This window comes from Pogona vitticeps, chromosome 6, assembly GCF_051106095.1.
Source record: "Pogona vitticeps strain Pit_001003342236 chromosome 6, PviZW2.1, whole genome shotgun sequence".
Classification (NCBI taxonomy): Eukaryota; Metazoa; Chordata; class Lepidosauria; order Squamata; family Agamidae; genus Pogona; species Pogona vitticeps.
The window spans coordinates 22,465,384-22,485,324 of NC_135788.1; the positions used below are offsets into that span (position 1 = coordinate 22,465,384).

General features: G+C 39.4%; 1 long non-coding RNA gene across 1 annotated transcript; it reads right to left on the minus strand.

Moving 5' to 3' along the window:
• Window positions 1–266: 266 nt before the first annotated feature.
• LOC144583819 (uncharacterized) lies at window positions 267–16,023 on the minus strand. The gene is made up of 2 exons (XR_013537789.1): window positions 4,225–16,023; window positions 267–2,655 (listed from the first exon to the last, which is right to left on the minus strand). It is a non-coding gene; the product is annotated as an uncharacterized LOC144583819 (long non-coding RNA).
• Window positions 16,024–19,941: the final 3,918 nt, after the last annotated feature.

Consider the following 19,941-nt stretch of genomic DNA (forward strand, 5'->3'; position numbering starts at 1 on the left):
GAGGAGTGGGGAGAGAACTGAAAACCATACTCACTTAAATAACAAAGGAAACACTGCATCTTAGGATGTGTCTGTCATCACTGGATAGAAAATAAAGTATACCTATTTGGGTATTTCTTTTCTCTTAGACTAGTCCAGTCATCCCTGAGGAAGGCCCTAGAACAGAGATCCTTAACCTGGGGACCCTACAAGGTCAACGGATGAGCTTCAGGGAGTCCATGAACTAGACACAAACCTTTCTATTTTTTTTCCTTCCACAATTTTCCTATTACTTGGAAGATAGTATGCAAAAATCCATAAGTTTATGTTTATGCACGTATTTCTGGGAAGGGATTCTGTGGCTTTCATCAAACCTTAAGAGGGTCCATGAGCCAACATTTCAAGGACCACTACCCTAGGATATATATTGGGCTGAAACATATTGTGTAATATTTATACAGAAAAATATAGGACACAACTAGAGATGGGCACAAACCATCAGTTTGGCAGTTTGTGCCAGTTCATTTATCAGCCGAAGAGGTGTTTGAGGCTTCGAAGCCTCACCCCCCTCTAGTGGATGCCCACTTAGAGGCAGCACACAGAGGAGGCGGGGCAGGAAAGCCCATCAACTATTTCTGACTGTGCATCTGCCAGAGGAGGCAGGGCTTTGAAGCAACAAACAACTGTTCAGCCAATAAACAAACTAGCACGAACTGCCGAACTGGCGGTTTGTGCCCATCTCTAGACACAACCTGTAGTACCCTGAGATGTGGGTTCTCTTTTGCAGAACTACAACTGGAAAGAATGAAAATGAAAAAGTCAAAGAAAGGAGAATAAAAGCCCTGAAGTTGTCTCTCAATAGTTAGTACTTTCACAGGAGACTGAGCAAGCTGATTATCACCTGCTCATGGGTTTCTTCTCACTAGGCTGAAATGTACATCTATCAAAACTGGATATTTCTTAACCCCTTTGCTGTTGTTTCATGCTGCCAAGCTACTTCTGACTTACAATGACCTCAGTAGAGGTTTCAAAGAATGTGAGGTGTTCAAGAAGAGATTTACCATTGCCACTGCCAGCCCCATTGAGTTTTCATGGCTCAGTGGTAATTTGAATCCAGGTCTCCTGAGTTCTAATGCAACATTCTATCTACCACAACACTCTGGCTCTCCCATAGGTCTTCATTTTTTCTGCAAATATTTTCTCTCTCTTGCCCTTCATTTGGGGAATGGATTTCACTATGAGAAGATTTTTAATTTGAACTCTGAGGAGGATGTTACTAAATAATTACATATTGACCAGCAATAGCCTTCTCTAGTATGCTGCATCTCTAGTATGTTTGCAGCCTCTTCTTTAGGGCCACTGAAGTAAGAGTTCCATTTGGGGGGAAAAGACACCAACTAGAGGAAAGTATTCATGGCAATGCATTCACTCCCACTTGGAGATGTCTGTTTTCACTGTGGATTTATGGAGCAACTTGGTGGGACGGTTTCATGTTGAGTTCATGCTTGACAGAATTTTAGGGCAATGCATGTATCTTGTAGGAAAGTCAGCTCTGAAACTTTGCTTTTGACTATAAATGTCTCTCCAAACATAGATATAAATAGAAAATGTGTCAAGTAAAATGAGAAGATGTAAAACTCTTTTTTTTTTCCCTTAAAGGAGGGGAAAATACTCCCTCCAGCAGGGTGTCAGCGTCAGAACATCTGCATTATGTTGGTTTCTCGTGATAATCTATTCTGTCTAGCATCCGTATGAGACAATTAAAGATCGTAAATCATAAAGCCTTTCTTGCTTTTAAAGATCCCAGATGCTCCGCAGGACATAAAAATAGAGATGTCTTGTCCCACCTTAGAATTTGTGTCAGCACTTGGCAGATTTAAGTACGAAAAGAGGACAGAGGTCCCTCAAATGCAGGTTTTCAAGCCTAATCTCCCTGGAAATGTTTCGGATTTGAGGGGGTGGAGAGAGACATCGACACACTGCTCTTGACCAATGAACTTCTTATTTGTGTTCATCTGATGAGTCATCTAATCAAAAATCCTTTAAAAATCAGTTCATAAATTAGAAGATAGTTTTACAGCAAAAGCTTAAGGAAGGTCAGAATTATTCATTAATGTTTATTCATGCCTTTTCTAGGATAGGTTCCAAGAAAGTCTGTATACAAGGCAGTTTGCAGTAAAATATCACATGCGGTGACATGGTACCTAGATAAAGAACATTTTATTATGCACTGCAAAGATAATTAAAGGCAAATGATTTAATAAGTGCTCGAACACTCTGTGAAATCATTAAATAAATACTAAGCATTTTAATATACAAGTTGATTTGTTATCTTTCAGAAGACCACATTTGGTTATTTTGTTTGTTCAGAATCTGAATTTTCTAGGCCAAGAGAAAGTGGGGAAGAATACATATAGTGAAGGTATACATATATTATACATATGTGACTAAACTTCTAGCTTATCTGTAATGTAGTAGGAATGAGGGACCATTTCATTCAATGTGCATTTCAGCAGAACTTACCTATTTTTTATAATTCCCAAATCAATATTTGAAGTAGAATCCAAAACAGGGATTCCCATTTTTCGGAATTTTCTGGTGCAGCACTCCAAACCAGAACTGCATACCAAAATATGTATATTAGGGTATTGCATATTTTGAGACAAGAAAAAAAACCTGAAAACAGAATACATGTATATTAGAAAATGTTGCTCATGTAAAAATACACATAAATCTTCTACTATTTTAAAATCACAAACAGGAGAGGACACCTTTAAGATGGGAAAATGAGAAGAAACAAAATTGGAGTTTGGGTTGTTTCATAAATTGTTTAAGCTCAAAATCAATCTGAACTACCAAAATAATGACTGAAATCCAGTGGTAAATTGCAAATAGGAGGCCCATTGAATCAATGGGGATTTGGTGAGTCAGCTCCTCCATACAAAGGAGAGATAACAAATTTAAGAGAAAAGGGTTAATAGTTTAATGAAGTGTTTGTGAATTCAGTGGCTGTCTCAATAGAAATATCTGACTCTTAACATTTTTCTACTGTTTTTCATCCCTGAAGTTATTACCTTATTTTACAATAAAAATAGCCTTTCAAGGGAACACATCTCTTTCAGTAGCAGAGTTCCAGTATGAAGATTACTGTATTTTTTGCACCATAAGACTCACTTTTTTCCCACAAAACAGGGGGGTGGAAAGTCTGTGCATCTTATGGAACGAAGAAAACAGATTATATTTTCCTGTTTTCTTCTCCTAAAAAATCGGTGCGTCTTATGGAAAGGTGCGTCTTATAGAGCGAAAAATACGGTAATTATGATACAAAATTCACTTAACTTAAATATTTAAATGGCTTTATAAATAATTAAATTTCTTTTTTCTTCTTCTTTCAGGCAGCTGATTGAAACATTATCAAACATCTTAGTGACTAAAGCCAGCTATCTATATCTACATCCACATTTACATCCATATCAACATCTATATACCTATGAATATGAATATGTCTATCTCTATTTATATGCGTGAATATACATATATATATATGGAAAGGAGGGGAAGAGAGTTACTGGCTTTTAAAAGAAATAAACATATTGTTGAGTTTTATTCAGAGAAAATAGAAAAAAATAGTTCCACCGGTATGGTAACCTTTTCTTGTGGAAGTCTCTGTTGATCTCTTACAGGGCAAAATTGTATTCTGTCTTTCTGCTCATATAACAGGCTGTTACTTAAGTGGGCCAATGTTTGAGGATTTTGTCCCAACCCCTCTTACCTAAGTGGGATCCCAACTGGTTTGACTGGGCACTCTCTCCAGTCTGTTATGTTATGTTACATTGGTGTTTGACAGGATTCTGCCCATGATCTATGGCTGACCATCCAAAATAAACATAACTGAAAGACATTATGTAAATCATGCACATATATATGACCATTTCCAGAAACCAAGTTTCTTTAGCTATATATAGACTTCCTTATCCAGTACAGTAAACGTACCTAAAAGGGGGTGCTGTAATGTACCATCTGTCCCTGACCCCAGCCAGCAATTTGGTAGAATGCCTCTACGTGTAAGTTGCATGCCCTGAATATTTTCTCCACATGTTGGAGAACCTTTCTTTTCTAAGATTCCAGAAAGCTATATTCCATGCATTTTATAACACACATACATGAAACAGGGAAGGGCTTCCCTGCCACCATACTTATACATTAAACTGTTTGTCATGAAAAACCTGTGCCATTTTTTCTTACCTACTTCACCACTTCATACAGTGGTGGCCCCTTCAATCAGATCCTTGGGATGGTCTATGTAAGTCTACTCCAATATGGTGAACTCCACATGTTTTACACTCCACAGAGGGAGAGAGGGAAAATCCAACAATATTTCCTATCTCTTTATTTACTGGTTTCATCAAGCAGCAGACATTTGTACACACTGCTTGCAGCATTTCCAGTAGAGATACCAGTCTACTGATCATTTGCATCAGAGCAGTAATTTGATCAGCTTCCCTCCTTCCTTCCAGGTAGACACTTTTCTAAACACTGCACTAGCCAGCTTGGTCATATTTCACTGCTTCCTTTTTTTCATGCAGGACTCACTCAGAAAAACAGGAGGGCATTTCTTTGTTCATACAGCCAGCTGTTTTTTAATGTTGATTGTTCGGTCCAATACCTGTTGTTCTTGCTGCCTTGACAACAGGCTTTCTCTTCCACCTCCTCCCTTCCCTGGCAAAACGCTAAGCTCTGATATTGCTAAAGAAACATTGCTTGAAAACACCAAACGTTAAGTCAAGTATGTTTGTTTTTAAAGGACATTGCCATTTACATTAACAAATATCCTAACAATTGATTATACCACATTATTGCCTCTCTCCGGATCCACATTTTCTCCATGTAGCTGTGCATTCAAGACATGGAGGAATTCAGCAGTGTGAAACTGTTCCTCTCTTCTCATGGTACAGAAGGGCCCCCAAATTATCCCCCTGCCACAAGAAGTGTATCTTCAGTGAAGCTTCTAGTCCATTTACTGATTTATAACCGTAGAGCACAAAACGTACTGATTTAGTGACATGGGGTTCCTGAACCAAATTGTTTCCAAACATTGATCTTTCTTCTACCCACACAAAAAGAGTTAAACAAAGATGTTTCCCATATGTGAGAGGGAGCTCAAGGACACTGAATGTTTGTGTGCGTGCGTGCATAAAATGTGTTCCTCAAATCAGACCCAGAAAGTGATTTTAATGCGCTTCTGATGGGAGATGGGGGCTTGGTGGCGTAAGCATAAACTGTATATTATTATATGTGCCATTGAAAGTGTTTTACATTCCTTTGCAAGTTTCATCAAATATGTCCTGTTCACAGACAAGGAGAGGAATTTCTAAAGCTTGCATTATTAAATATTTCCATATGGGCCGAATAATTAAAATATATAAAGAAAGCATGGTATGTTTCAGGGCACAAGGAACAACTTGGTATTGACCTTACAGAAGGGATACGTACTGTATATTTATTTGTTTCATACAGATTATAACTGGCCTTTGGCTCTGAGGCAGCCTCTTAAAATCAGCAGTGGTTGTAATGAAGGACAAAAATAGACGCTGAAGTGACAGACAGCTCTCAACAATGCAATTTAACTTGAGACTTCTGGGTTTCTTCCTTTGCTCTTACAGAACTTTATGGTTTCAGTAAACAATATGAAGAAACACTAGCAACAGGAAATAAGTATATTTGGTAAAGGGGGAAATGAGACCACCTTGGTAACTTGACAGTCTGAATTAGTGTTGGCAGACCATGTAAATGTGCTAGTTAATGCATAGAGAACAGGAATCAAGATGGATGCAGCTACTTCTATTTTGAATCTTCCTACATTCAATTGATATTTTGAACAATTCATATACATGTATAGCCAGGGACACCGGTTGATAAGTAGAGCAGAGCTGACGACTTTGGTTTACCTGAAGGCCAGATTTTTTATCCACAGTAACTCCCATAGGCTGTACCAGTCTCAGAAACTGCCTCAAAACTGGAAGTCTACTTCTGATTTTGATGTTTTAAATCAGGGAAGGTTTAAAGTCTAGGAGCCTTCCATGAGAAAACCTCTGTTCCTGGGGGCCTCCAGGAGCAGAAAAAAACTACGTTTTTGCTCAAAATGTTGTTTGGAATGAAGGTGGTGCTGGAGGGCTATGAAGGAGACTGAAGACCCCAGAAACAGCCTTGTGGGCACATGAGCACCCAACCCATCTGCACTTTGTGTATCTCTGAAGTACAGTGAGGCTGAGGAGGCTGCCTATGTAAGTCCATCGTATTGAATGTATCATTAAGGAATGGAAAATTGTTACTTATTTACATTCCTACCATCATATTTTCATTGCTGAGAGTGGTACTTGCATTATTTTCTGCCTCAGCACCAAAATCAGGCCTGGAGTAGCTAGCATACTTGGGAATGAAGGGTTGCCATTTGCTGCTCTCTCCATGGCAACAAAACATTTTGGACTTGCCCTGTGGTAATCTGTACAGAGAGAGCCTCTGTGTGTATGGAGAAGTCAAACACTGATCTTTTATGGGGATTTCCAAACAGATGTACAGATCCTACAATTGAAAATCTGTAATGCACCTAGAATCTATTCAGCCCTTCAGATGAATGAATGCATGGAGATGGGGGACAAGATGTGCAACCCTAATTACAATGTTATATGTAGAGATGGCCATGAACCACTGGTTCGTGCCAAGTTTGGGTTTTTTTTTTGCCAAACAGGTGTTTAGCACTTCCCGGCCCTGCCTCTTCTAAGGGCATCGACTTAGAGACAGTGTCCAGACTTCCCTGCCACAACTCCACTGGGTGCTGCCTCTGAGTGGATGCCTGCCAGAGGAGATGGGGCTGGGAAAACACTGAACCCCTGTTTGGCCAAAACACCAACCAGCATGAACCACCAGTTCGGCAGTTCGCCCCCATCTCTATTTATGTCTTTAATGAATGTATTGCCATATTGTTTTCTCGCTGCTTTGCCATCTGTTAAATGGCTACGATGACCTCACCATCTTTGCTGTGGTGATCACATGTTATGCTGTATAAACAGCAGTTTTCGGTTTCACCTCATACAACTCCCTTGAACAAACGCTAAAAGGCCTGCAGCAATTTCATAACATGAGGCAATTTGCTTCTAAAAATTAAGCCATTTCTACTACATCAGGGTAACTGGGTAAGAGAATTTAGGTAATTGTGTGCAAATCTGTGCTCTCTCTTTTCTCATGATGCCTTTCTTTTTTTTTCTTCCCAAGAATATGTTACATTTGTGATTACTGTTGAATCACAGGGAAGCTGTATAAGAAGTACAGATTACCTCCCCTCATCCATTCCTGGCACTCTCCTATCCTGATTCCTATTACTTTCATTATGTGAGGATTGGTTTGGAGAGGGGAGGGGGTTGCAAGACCAAATTCCAGCACTCTCCCCCTCACCCACCCTAGCACACACTCATCTGTTTCTCAGAATGTTCTGTCCTTTTCTTTTCACATGACCAGCTTATTTTAATCGTTTTTGTTGTGTTTGATGTATGCTGCCCAGCATAGTCGAAATGACTAGGTTGGCGGGATAGAAATGTAATAAATAAATAAATAAATAAATAAATAAATAAATAAATAAATAAATAAATAAATAAATAAATAAATAAATATTTCACCCCGTTGCTTCTTCTCCCCTGCATACAACTTCTCTTAATTCCTATATATGTGATTTATTTATATATTAATAATTTTGTTATTCCTTTTGTTAGCAGAGTACAAAGCGGGTGTCTGTGTGTGGAGAAATCCCGGTCTCACCAGTCCTTCCTTGGGACACCCAGTCTCGACCTTTCTGAAGTAGAAATCGTCACTCTAGACAAAGAAGCGAACTTCACTCAGTTATCAGCCGTTGTTGCAATCAGAAGGAAAAACGACAAAATGGAGTTTCTAGAATGAAGAAAAAGATCTGTGCTTGCTTCTCAAAAGGTACTCAGGAAAGAAGTGACAAACAATAACAAATAAAAAGGGTCTGATCCAATTACAGGGACAGAAAACAAACTCTACCAAACAAATAAAAGATAAGTAATAAAAGCAATAGGGCATGCTCCTTTTCCTCTGGTATTCAGATGGTCTGTTTGAAGCTATTCCACCTAAATACAGCAGCTGTGAGAAAGGCAGGGCAACAGAGAAACCGGCTGCCATTTGAGCTCTCTCTTCCGCCAACCTGATGTCTAGGTCTGCTTATTTTCTTTCTTCCCTTTCTGTTCTATTCTGTTTCGTTTCGTTTCTTTTTTAAATTTCTGGTGCCATTACTCAGAAAGAGTAACAATGTCTACTGCAAATATGTATGGCTGCAGCAGAGCTACCTTAACAAGCTGCAAACAGGAATGATCACCAATTTCCTTTACACTCTTTGCTGACTTCTGTGTGGTCAACTAAACTGAATTTACCTAGGGGAACCAGACTTTCTGAGTGTGGTTTCTTAACAGAGCCATTCTCGTTTTTTCTACTCTGTAGTCAAATCCTTAGAATGTCTGAAAGGCTTAAAATAGAGGAAGGTAGACTGGTTCCCCAGAGGGCCAGACTAAATTTAATGGGCATAATTTACATGATAGTATATTTAACTGATAGAAATGTCTTGACTCTAAGAGCAGTTTGACAGTGGAATCAACTACCTTAGTCTTCCTCAGTGAAGATCTTCAGGCAGAAGATAGAGCATCTCTTAAGCTTCAACAGGCTTTTAATTTAAGGAGGAGAAGCTGCAGCTTGTTTGATTGTTTGCGTCTTTTATTATCAAATTTATATGCTGCCCATCTAGCAAATTGCTACTCTAGGTGGTGTACAACAAAGAAAAGATATATACATTATAAAATTACTTTAAAACACTAAACTATCCCAGGGATATGTCTGGCTCAACTTCCAGATATCCCAGGGATACGTACATAGATCTGGCTGGACAACGTTTTCTATTATACAGAGCAATAATTGTGTACAACTCTTGACATTAGGTCTTTTGATTAATTTCACCACAGGACAAGTGATATCGGAGCCATAAGCAATACCAGCTGACCAGGCTGAGGTAAGAATAAGATCTATCTTATTTCCACCTTTCATAGTGCTTATCTTCAATGTTATCTCCTTTGAGGCAAAGATCACAGCTCCTTACTTTTCCATATAGTTCTTAGCACAATGGGATTTGGTCTTGATTACAGGCTACAGCAGGGTAGATCATAAAGGCAGCCTTTAAAACAACACAAAGCAGGCACAATAGGTTGAGTCTAGGGCATGCTGAGAGAACATTGCTTGTAAAACTCTGAATCTGAACCTCCTAGAGGGGCTTTTATGTCCTCAATTACAAGGAGAGAAGAATTGTTATTCAAAGCTCTTGCCCCCAGGACAGGAAAACAAAGAGGAAGGTATGTGAGGGACCTGGTGACCTCAGTCTATTGCTGGCTTTTTGGATAGCAAGAGAATCCTTGAAATTGAAATCCAGCCTCCAAAATCCAACCCACTTCCTGTCACCAGAACATGGGGCAGAGGGTCAAGAGAAAGGAGGATAGAGTCATGGGAATGCGGGGGAGGGCTCTCAAAACTACTGAAAAAGACATTCACAGAGCAGTATTTTGTTTTCTATGTTTTCTCCTTGTTCTGTATTTACAGAACAAGAAGAAAACATAATGGAGCTCCAGATTTTGGTAAATGGTATTCTTTTTAGTCTACCAAAGGAAATTAGGTACTCTTATTAGAAATTAACCCTGAAATAGTCTTTAGATTTTTTAAAAAATTCTGAACTGTAGCTCCACTTGTTGATGTATCTAAATAAACGTTAAATTATAGGAAAGGGTTGCCTGTTCTAATTGAAATCCAGAATAACCTTATTAAAGTAGAACATGACTTTACATAGATAATCAAAGCCAACCTTTCACCTCACATAGTCATTAGCTAAACAAGGTTGAAGGCCCTTCAATATTTAAGATGTTTAATGTAGGCTGCAATCACATGCTCTTCTATGAGGGAATAAATTTTTACACCATCTTTTGTGTATATTTTATATTGTTTGCACATTATTTTGCTTAATGAAGCATATTAGCTTTCCCTCAACTTCTGTGCACATTGCTCTTCATATTGCTACTTTTACTCAGTCAATCTATCTTATGTTATGGCTTCCTCTTTTTCTAATGCCTTCAACTTCTGTCAGCATCATCATCTTTTCCAGTGAATCTTGTCTTCTCATGATATGTCAGTATTAAAACCTCAGTTCAGTCATTTTAGCTTTAGCTAAGAATGCAAGTGCTCTACAACCCATTTATTAATCTTTCTGGGGATCCCTATTATGTGTAGGCTGTCCTCATAACAAAATAATCAATTTTTCCCAGTCTGCTTCATCCACTGTCCAGTTGTCACATCTGTACACAGCTATTGGAAATACGAGAGCATGGATTACCTAGACATTGGTTTTCAGCAATATATCCTTAAGAAACTTTTCTAATTCTTTCATAAGTTGCCTTTCCAATTCTGCCTTCTGATTTGTTGGCCTCCATTTTGGAGATAGCAGCCTTCATCTTCCTGAAAGCAAGATCTGAAGGGAAAAATGTTGCTGAATTCAAAGAGAAATAAGTAGCATGATAAAATACAGTAGGCATGCATGACTAGCGCATGAAGTAAACCATGAATGTTTCTGCATAGCTGTTAGGAGTTGGAGATTTCATGCTGTCCATGAAAACATCCAGATTTTCACACAAAGGCTACAGTCCTGCTCATATTTCAGTCTCAGATGACAAGAAGCTGCTTTATACTGATAATGAGCCATTATTTAATTGTGATACTACTTACTCAAGAGGTCAGCAACTTCCAGATGGTATTGGGTTCCAGCTCCCATCAGTCACAGCCAACCTAGCAAATGGTTGGGCATGCTGCAGAGTATTGAATTTCTGGTTAAATTCCTCTATCTGCACAGCAGAAGTGCAGGGAGTCACAGAGCGGAATAGCTTCAAGTCCCCCAAAAGCTATTCTCATTAACTGGCACTTACAATCTCAAACTCAGTCTGAGACATTTGTAAGACCAAGAAGAAAGTGTTTCATTATTTGCAATTAAACAGATCAAACAGCAAACTAACAAAACACAACTGCTTTCAGCAACAGACTCTAAAGAGGGAAAGAGAAGCACAGAGCAGAGAGGTGGGGTTCTCTTTGAATTCAGAGGCAGGGAATGAACAATTGATCAGTGCTGGATAGATTAACAGTCAAAGGCATAAACAACTATACTAGTTTTTTATGTCTGAGATTGAGATAATATCTCAATTATTTTAAATATAGTGGTGCCTCGCATTACAATGTTAATTCGTTCCAGCGAAATCGCTGTAGAATGAAAACATCATAAAGCGAAATTAAAAAGCCCATAGAAACATATTAAAACCCGATTAATGCATTCCTATGGGCTTGAAACTCACCGTCCAGCAAAGATCCTCCATAGAGCGGCCATTTTCGCTGCCCGTGCAGTGAGAAATCCGTCCCAGAAAAGAGCGGGGAGCCATTTCTTTTACCCGGCGGCCATTTTGAAACAGCCGATCAGCTGAAGGAAAATCGTCGTTTTGCGAGAACATCACAAAGTGAAATTCCCCCATAGGAAACATCATTTTACGATTGCTTTTGCAATCGCAAAAACTTCATCGTAATGTGATTTCGTCGTAAAACGGAGCACTCGTCTTGAGAGGCACCACTGTATAGTGATCATTCCCCACTGCCAGAGTGTTTGGCAATTGCACCTGAGTCTCTGAAAATAACACAGTGTCATTCTGACAGCTTAGAAGAAGAGTCTGAATTAGACTCTTCAGCGGCAGTGCTGATAGCCACCTCACAGGGGCAAGGAGTAGAAAGTACTAGGATCCACCTCGGGCCCATGGACCTCTGTCAGGTGGCGTACATATCTCAACAGCCACTAATTCAGTGTTTCTTGTGTAGGCACCTTGCCTGGGGAATGGTCTTTTATTGTCTCTGTTTGCGCCAACTTATGCACAGAGGGAATATAGCCGATCCATGGTTTGAAAGTTTTAAGATGGGATACGACAATGACCACTATGTATCCTTTTGTCTTATTGACCGGCACAGATTTACTAAAGAGAGGGGGGGGGAATCATTAAATAAAAATATTAAGTAGTTCAGCAATCTTTGTCTTTCTCCTCCTGTGGAACAGTTTGTTGCCGATGAGTGGATGCGAAATGAACATAAAACTTAACAACTCTGTGTCAGCCCTCAGGGACCAAGTTGCTAGAAATTTGCTATCTTCTGCTAAAGTCTGCTGGCTCCATTTGTTTGAAAGCACGACAAAAGAAATAGTTCCATTCTACAAGGAAACATCTTTATGTAAGACTTATTTGATATACCCAGAGAATTCAAGGAGCCGCATTCACTTTTTAAAAGGTTACATACAAAGCAGCCTAAGCTGGGTATTTACATTTTGGCACCCCCAAGTACAAAAAGTGACACTTGCATTAGCTCCATCAGAGCCTAGAGTGGTCACTTGTTTGAATTAGCCATACTGGAGGAGGCCTTTTAAAAAAGAGTACATTTTCAGCGTCAGGGATCCAGATTCAAGGTCAGTTCAAGCTGTCTTCCTCCTTTGATTCATAGCTGCTGGATAGCTCAGTGGTTTAGGCAAAGGTTGGGAGTTTGATTCCTCACTGTGCCTCCTTGACAAGGACTGGATTTTATTGTGGGCCCTGATAGGACAATGGGCCTCTGGATGATCTTCCACTGTCCACATAGCTGGGTGGGTGTCCTCTACAAGCATAGACTCCCCCTGTGACCCAGAATCCTATGTGATCAGGCTCTTAAATAATGATTTAAGCATAGGTCTAATTCTTCTGCACAGCTGCATCACCCAACCCATGGAGGACAGAGGACAGAAGTGCCAACAGCCACAGTCTGCCCATTATGTGATTGCCAGTCCCATGAGGGGGGTAAAGGGCTGAACAGGATCTGCAAAGGCTCTTACTTCCATTCTCAGAAATATGGAACACTCTATTTAAAGTTAAATAAAGTTAACTAAATAATTACTTTTAGTTTCTTTGGCAAAAAAAACCTCAGAATGCTAGAAGAAGCAAAGCTGCCCCTCATACCTATGACTCAAGGATTCTAGGAGTTGTAGATCCCTCGGACCTCCCTGATGCTTGGTCCTGGAGTACAAGAAGCAGCTGTATGCCATCATCCTGCCGCACCTAATTGCTCCTTTAGTGGCTGCAATATCATTTGAAAGGAAGGGAGTAAAGCTACAGATAAAATGCCCAGACTATACAAAACAGGCATTTTTGTCTTGAGCACTCCTGGAAATAATGAAGGCAAGTGAAGCTCTTTATTCCTTTATACCAGAACTGCAAGGCTTAGCATTCCTGACAGATGTCTAAGTAGAGGTACTGGTCTCCATTTCGTAGCTCAGATAGTTAGAAAGTCTGCCCAGGCTGGTTAGGCAGAGAGTCACCACAGCCACACACACTCATATTTACAGATGGAAGATGAGTCAAACATGAAATAACTTTGATCAAAGGAAGATATTTTTCAAGGGGAAGGCCAGCTATTTTTTCCCCCATGAAAAGATTGAAAACAGACTCCTGTGTGAGCAAGATTCCTTCATACACAGTAGTTCTCAGGAATATCTGCTCTATATAAACCATTAAAGAGAAAGCACTTTGCTGAATCTGTATATTTAGTCTAGCACAGATTTTTTTAAAAGTTACTTTCTAGTCAGCATGGAAATTGTTGGAGCAATGATCCGATAGTTACTGTACTCCTTGGCATCTCCTTTCTGTTAAATGTCTGGGGGCCACTATTTCTCCTCCCCCCCCGTGCATATTTGTTGGCATATTCTTATTAGGATTTTGACAGATTTTGTCTCTGTGGCTTAAAACAGCTCTATCAATATCTGATCTGCTCCTGATGATTTATTTCTTCCTATTGCTTTCAGAGCAGCTTTATCTTTGCTTTCTAGAACTGCAGTTTCTTTGTCATGGGATCCCTTTTCAAAGGAGTCTGTCATTTATTTATGTCTTCTGTATAGGTCTTCAGTATACAATTTCCACCATCTCTTTATTTTCTTCTGGTCAGATAGTGTGCTCCCCATTTTAAATCTTCCAAAACCTGAATCTGCCCAAACTGACTTTGGTTCGACACAGAACCAAATCTGTCCACTCTGCTTCAGTTCAGAATTCATATAAATTGGTCCAGATCAGGCTGATTTGATTAGAGCTTCCAGATTTGGCCAAAGCTGCTGCTTAAGTCCAATGTGGGGCCAGCCCAGTGCCATAAAAACAATATATAACTTTAAAGAACAGTTCAGTAATACTGTAAAAAGACAATAGAATAAAAGCAGAACGAAATATCATTTCAAGGAAGGTAGAATGATTTTCAAATCCATCAAGGATTTAGCTTTCTCACTCTGATTAATAGGTTGGTGAGCACCTACCGAGGATTGTTTTTCTCTCCCTAAACTATCTTGTACTTCTGAAAAGCTTGGGATTTCCAGGATTTTTAAACCCAACTCTTATGTATGTTTTGACATCATGAGCAAAAGCTCTGAACCTTGGAAACAGAAGGAACTGGTCTTTATTTAGGATGGGTTTACTTTTGGAAACTAATGAAATTGGGTTGAATGTTGATCTGCATTGATTATAGATTGAACTGTTCTAAGCCTGTCCATTCTGTCTCAAGAGTAAAAGGCTGTTATTCGTTGTTACTGTGGAATGGCCTCGGTTTCCAAACGCATGACCAACTTTGCTGTATTTCAAACATGTACACAATAGACGAAGGACCATCACTGGCTGCAATGCAGAAAAATACAGTATCAGAGAGCGGATATAGCACAATAGGAAATGCCCTGTCCTTCAAACAGTTCATTTATATCTGTCCACACAAAGGAAAGGAGTTTGTGGCCTGCCCATGTCAGAGATCACTTGCCCACAGATGACAAGCCAGATAAGAACCGTCGTGGCTATAAAAACATTAAATGAGTTTATATAGACAAAGCCTGAGGCCTCAATAGTGCACACCCATGAAGCTGTGGTGGAATAGACAGCAAGGAACCTCTTTAATGCCATTTTTAAAAGTGCTGTTGATTTGAGAAAAGAGTCCCAAAGATTACAGCGTTGTAAGATGGATTCAAATATATGTTAACAGACCTCATGGCAGGAAACTATAAACTAGCAAATGTAACATTGTTTGTAAAGAAACCTGGAAACTATTTAAAGTGGTTTGTCTCAAGGAAGAACACCTGGAGGGTAAGGCGTTTAATGTATATAACTGGTGATTTTTTTTTCCTTAAAAAGAAGAAGTCACTCCTGTTGTGGGTGAGACTGTATTCACATCCAGATCTTAGGCTGTCTGCTGTTTCACACTCAAGCTAGATCAAGACATAGTGAATGAAAGACTTTCTGCCTTATGACCAAGGTTTGGAAATCTGACATTTTAATACATTTCTGACGTGCAGGCTAAGGCATTCTGGAAGCTGTAGTATGAAAATGTCACGTCTCTAAGGTCTGTGTAGCCAATAAATTTGCAGATTGCTGCTTTTTGCATTTGCAAATCTGCTTGAAACATACTTTTATCACCATGGCAACAGGGGAAGTTTTTCTATTTGGGAGTGTACTTCCCACCTGCACACACATAGGACTTCCAAGTTCAGGCTGAAATGATGAGGATCAGAACTGCTCAGCACCTCCAATGAATCCCTGGAGACCGACCAGCAGAGTACGGAAGAAGCATGAATTCGTGACTAATTTCTCATCCCAGAATTGTGCATTTCTGTTTTCACCTTCCAGCATCACCCTCACTTAATTTATACAGGTTTTGCATCGTTGCATTCTCTCCCAATGCATATCCTGATGGATTTGTTTCTGGTTTGTTCTGAAAAGTATTTGAAGGATGAAGGAAGGTGAATGTTGGATTAGGACAGTAGATTCAAGCCTTTGGGACTGTGAAGTATCAGAACCAATAAAGAAGCAACTTAAGTGTGGAAACGATATTACTTGAGTTTTTTTTTTTAATGGAGAAAAATAAGCAGAATAATAAGCAGACTGGGTGGTGTTTTTTTTTTTTTTGTGAGCTACACATGTTCTCTTACTGTCTTTTAATCTCCATTCCAAAGAGCTTAAGAAAGTGAAAGGTTTGGCTATCTAGTGTGGAAAAATATTTTTCTAGTAAAAATGTTTGTTATTTTTGGGGAATCGGTTGTCTGAAATGCGGTGCACTTGCCTTCCTTTCTTCTTTTCCTAAGTTAGTTGTGTGTGGGTGTGGGTGTGAGTGTGTTACTCCTTTCTTCCCCAGATGCTTTCTGCCCAAAGTTTGCCCTTGCCCACCATGTCAGTTGGAGAAGTATTGCCACCAGCAGAGGTTTCAGTCATTTCTTTAACTCCCAGTCACAAACTGGAGGAAAAAGTTGAGGCAGAAAGGACAGGGAAGGGGAGACTTCAACTTCTCTGTGGATGGTGGTCTCAATCTGGATCAGGGCCCCACGGGCTCCCTTTAGAGAAATGAGAAACAAGAAAGAGAGCTGTGTGCCACAGTACATTTAAAAAAAACCTAAACTGTTGTTTGCTCTTATCTTCGTTTTTATTTTTTCAGGCTATTTTTGTTTCAATTAATGGGGAACCTGAGACATCTAAGAATCCTCTCAGTAAACGGCTTTAATTAATTAGGCAGGCTAGACAGAGCTTTCTTAAATAAATGGGCTATTTTTAAGGCTATTGTTGTGTTCTAATCAATAAGCATCCATAAACAGGATGGTGAGATTGTCAGCAGCCAGGACATGACACCCAGGCATACTCCTTGGAGGATTCTGGAAGCTACAGTGCAAAAAAGAGTAACTATCTCCAAGTTCTGTCTAACTTACTGTAATGCAGTGAGCCTGGAAGTAACTAGTTCCAACTTCTATACTTGTGCATAACTATCTCTTAGTTACTTTAGCATAGTGAGTAATGTAACTGATAGTTACAAAGTTACTTTTAGGTGTAGTGAGTGGCACCTGTTGCTTAGATATTGTGAGTAAGACTTAATTACCTCCAAAGGTTATGTTCAAAAGGGATTTTAAGGCATTTTAGAGGAATTTTAACAATAAATTTTCAGGTTCTGCACCATTAAGGTATCAATGAATGGTTATGGGAAATATTACAGTACAGTATTTGGCTTCGCCTTTTAAATTATATTTCCAAAGTGCAATATAAGAATTGGCCACTAGAGGGTACTAAAGAGCATTTCCTTGTCCGCTGCTGCTTAAGTCAAAGCAAGAAATTAAATGACAATAACAGTAAACCTGCTGCTGGGAAGTAATGACTAATTTAACAAATTCCTTTTGAAATACAGTCTTCCAGGCTTTGGTTCTGAATAGCCTTAGCCTGAGGTAGGAATCAATTTAAGGAATTACAGTTTCAGCCTTTGTCATTCTGCATTTCTGAGGCTTTCCTATTTCCTTCTAGTAGCACTAGCTCATTCTCCGCATTGCCTGCCTATGATCTTTGTTGCAAAGGCAGAGATCCTGTTTCTTTCCTTCTGTGGACTGTTCTTCTCCCTTGAGCCCCTTAGACTTCTTCCTTCCCCAGCCTCTTCATAAGCCTTTATTCCTATCTTGATGCAGGATAGTTCACTCTGTGTGCATGTAAAGAACCAGAGCTGGCTATGCCATGACTTCCATATCTACCACTACTGGCTAGATGTCACCGTGCAAAAGAATAAGATCAAAGTGTTCCCTGATGGCGCATCGCAGATGATGCCTAAAATCTGTCTCCCCATGATGCTGTGTTCAAAGAGCAAAGCGCACATAGGAGGCGGAATCCTTCTCACCTTTCACCAGTTTGACCATTGGGGGCAAGAAGCCAGCAAAGAAGAAACACAAAGTTTTCTTGTGGAAATATATTACCCGTGAGTATTGAAAACATAACTGGTAAAATACTTAGAGCAGTATGACTAAAACATCGCTGCATTCTCATTAGCTCAGCAATTCATTTCCAAAGGGATTCCTTTAGTGGAAGAAGAACAGTTACATTTATCCCTGTATGTAGCCAAAGAGGTTCAGAGAGGCACTTACCATTCAAAGCACTGGGAACATTTTTTCATAATATTTAGATAAAAAGAGATTTTTGGCCAGTCCTGAAAAGTATATTTCCCTGAATCTTTCCAGACAGCATGGCCTGTGCTTGTGTGAGAACCATAGTCCAAAAAAGCAACATTTCCAAGTTCTGAATTTGACAGTGGTTATCCTGCCCCTTCCCGTGCATTTCTAGAGTCTATTCAGGTGCTGGTTTTAGGGCAGAAACAAATGTTATCGATTGCTTATGATTAGAACTCAAAGTACACCAGTCAGACAGATTGATGTATCTGAGAAAGCAGCCTTCAAACTGCTTAAATCCCAAAGACAAATCAGAAAACAAAACAAGCCAATTTAATCAGTACATATGATGACAAAATGTGTACTCACATGCTTTTAGCAGTTAAGAAATTCCCTCTTCTAATGACAGGTTATCTATAACATATCTTTCGACCCTAAATAAATAAAGCTTAGGACAGTTTGAGGTCACCAGTGTACTTTTCTCTGTTGTGAACAGCTCTGCAAGTTTACTATTTAGAGAAGAAATCAGATAGCTGGTACAGTAACCCACAAAAATGTGGAGTAACCTTTGCTGACAAGTAAAGGTAGGCAAACAAACATATTTGTTCACTGAAGCTATTAGCCTGCAATCCTATGATCCTTGGGAAGGTATTAGTAAGGAGTGTTGTTTGATTCTCTTGCTTGAGGAGCAGAGAAAGAGAATGTGAAATCCAGCGTTAGACACCCTATCGACCAGAAGTCAGAAGTAAAAAGTTATAGTGAATATCATGACTTGTAACAAATTAGATGGAGGGTTCCACTGTTGGCATACCACAATTTTAGATATTTTAAATGTAATGTTAAAACATCTAAAAAGCGAATGGGTTGGATCCAGACTTAAGTGTTAACTAGACCTACTGGCCTTTCTCTCAGCCATTCCTCCTCCCATATTTTTTTTTGTCCACCAACCTGCACAGGGAAAAGTTCTCACAGAAAGTTACTTTCATATGATGTTTGTCTCCTTAAGCTGTCCTATCTAAAGATATTGTCCTAATACGGACAATGAGATTCAGGCTTAGCATGATTAAAGGAGATCTTGTACTCTAAACATAACTAAATGACAATTCAGCTCAACACACAAAGTGAAAACATGGCCATTGCATTGATGAAGACTGCATTACAGATTCGTTGTTGCATGTACATGTACCAGACTCAGAAAACAACCTTTTGAGAGTCTTCATAATATAAGGCATCAAAAATATGTCTGTTGATATGGATCTCTACCTCTCATGGTTATCTTTCTCTCTCTTCCTAAAGACTATAAGGTTAATCTCTCTGGGAAGGTGAACAAGAAAAGAAAAGGAACTCTGAATTGGGAAGCTAGTCAGCTGATTCTTATCAACTGTCCTCCTGAACTTTATAGAGAACATTGTGCCATTCTTCCATCCACAATAGCCTTATGCAACGTTAGATGGGCACTTTCTTCTCCCACAAGACCACAAAATCACATCGGACAAAAAGGCCCCATAGCTATCCTTCCATCCCACTGCTGTTGGGTTTCTGTTCAGTTACTTGTTCAAATTCCATACAGCAGCTACAGCTGGAAGTACAGAGAAGCCAGGAATTTACTTGGAACATTTTAACATTTTGGTGCCATCTATCGGAAAAGGGGGGAAACGCCAGGACACCAGGTTGCTAACCATGAGTGGAAACAGCAAAACTTTCCTTTTTTATTTCAGTTTTTAAAACTTCTAAGGGCGTTGTTTGTGTTACATTATCCATTGTACCCATGCAGAAGGGATTTTTTAATTCCTGGTGGCCGTGCATGAAACAGTTATGAATAGAATACCTAGCTTTAGCACTCAAAGTGGAGGGTAACACTCAAAGAAGCAGCAGGC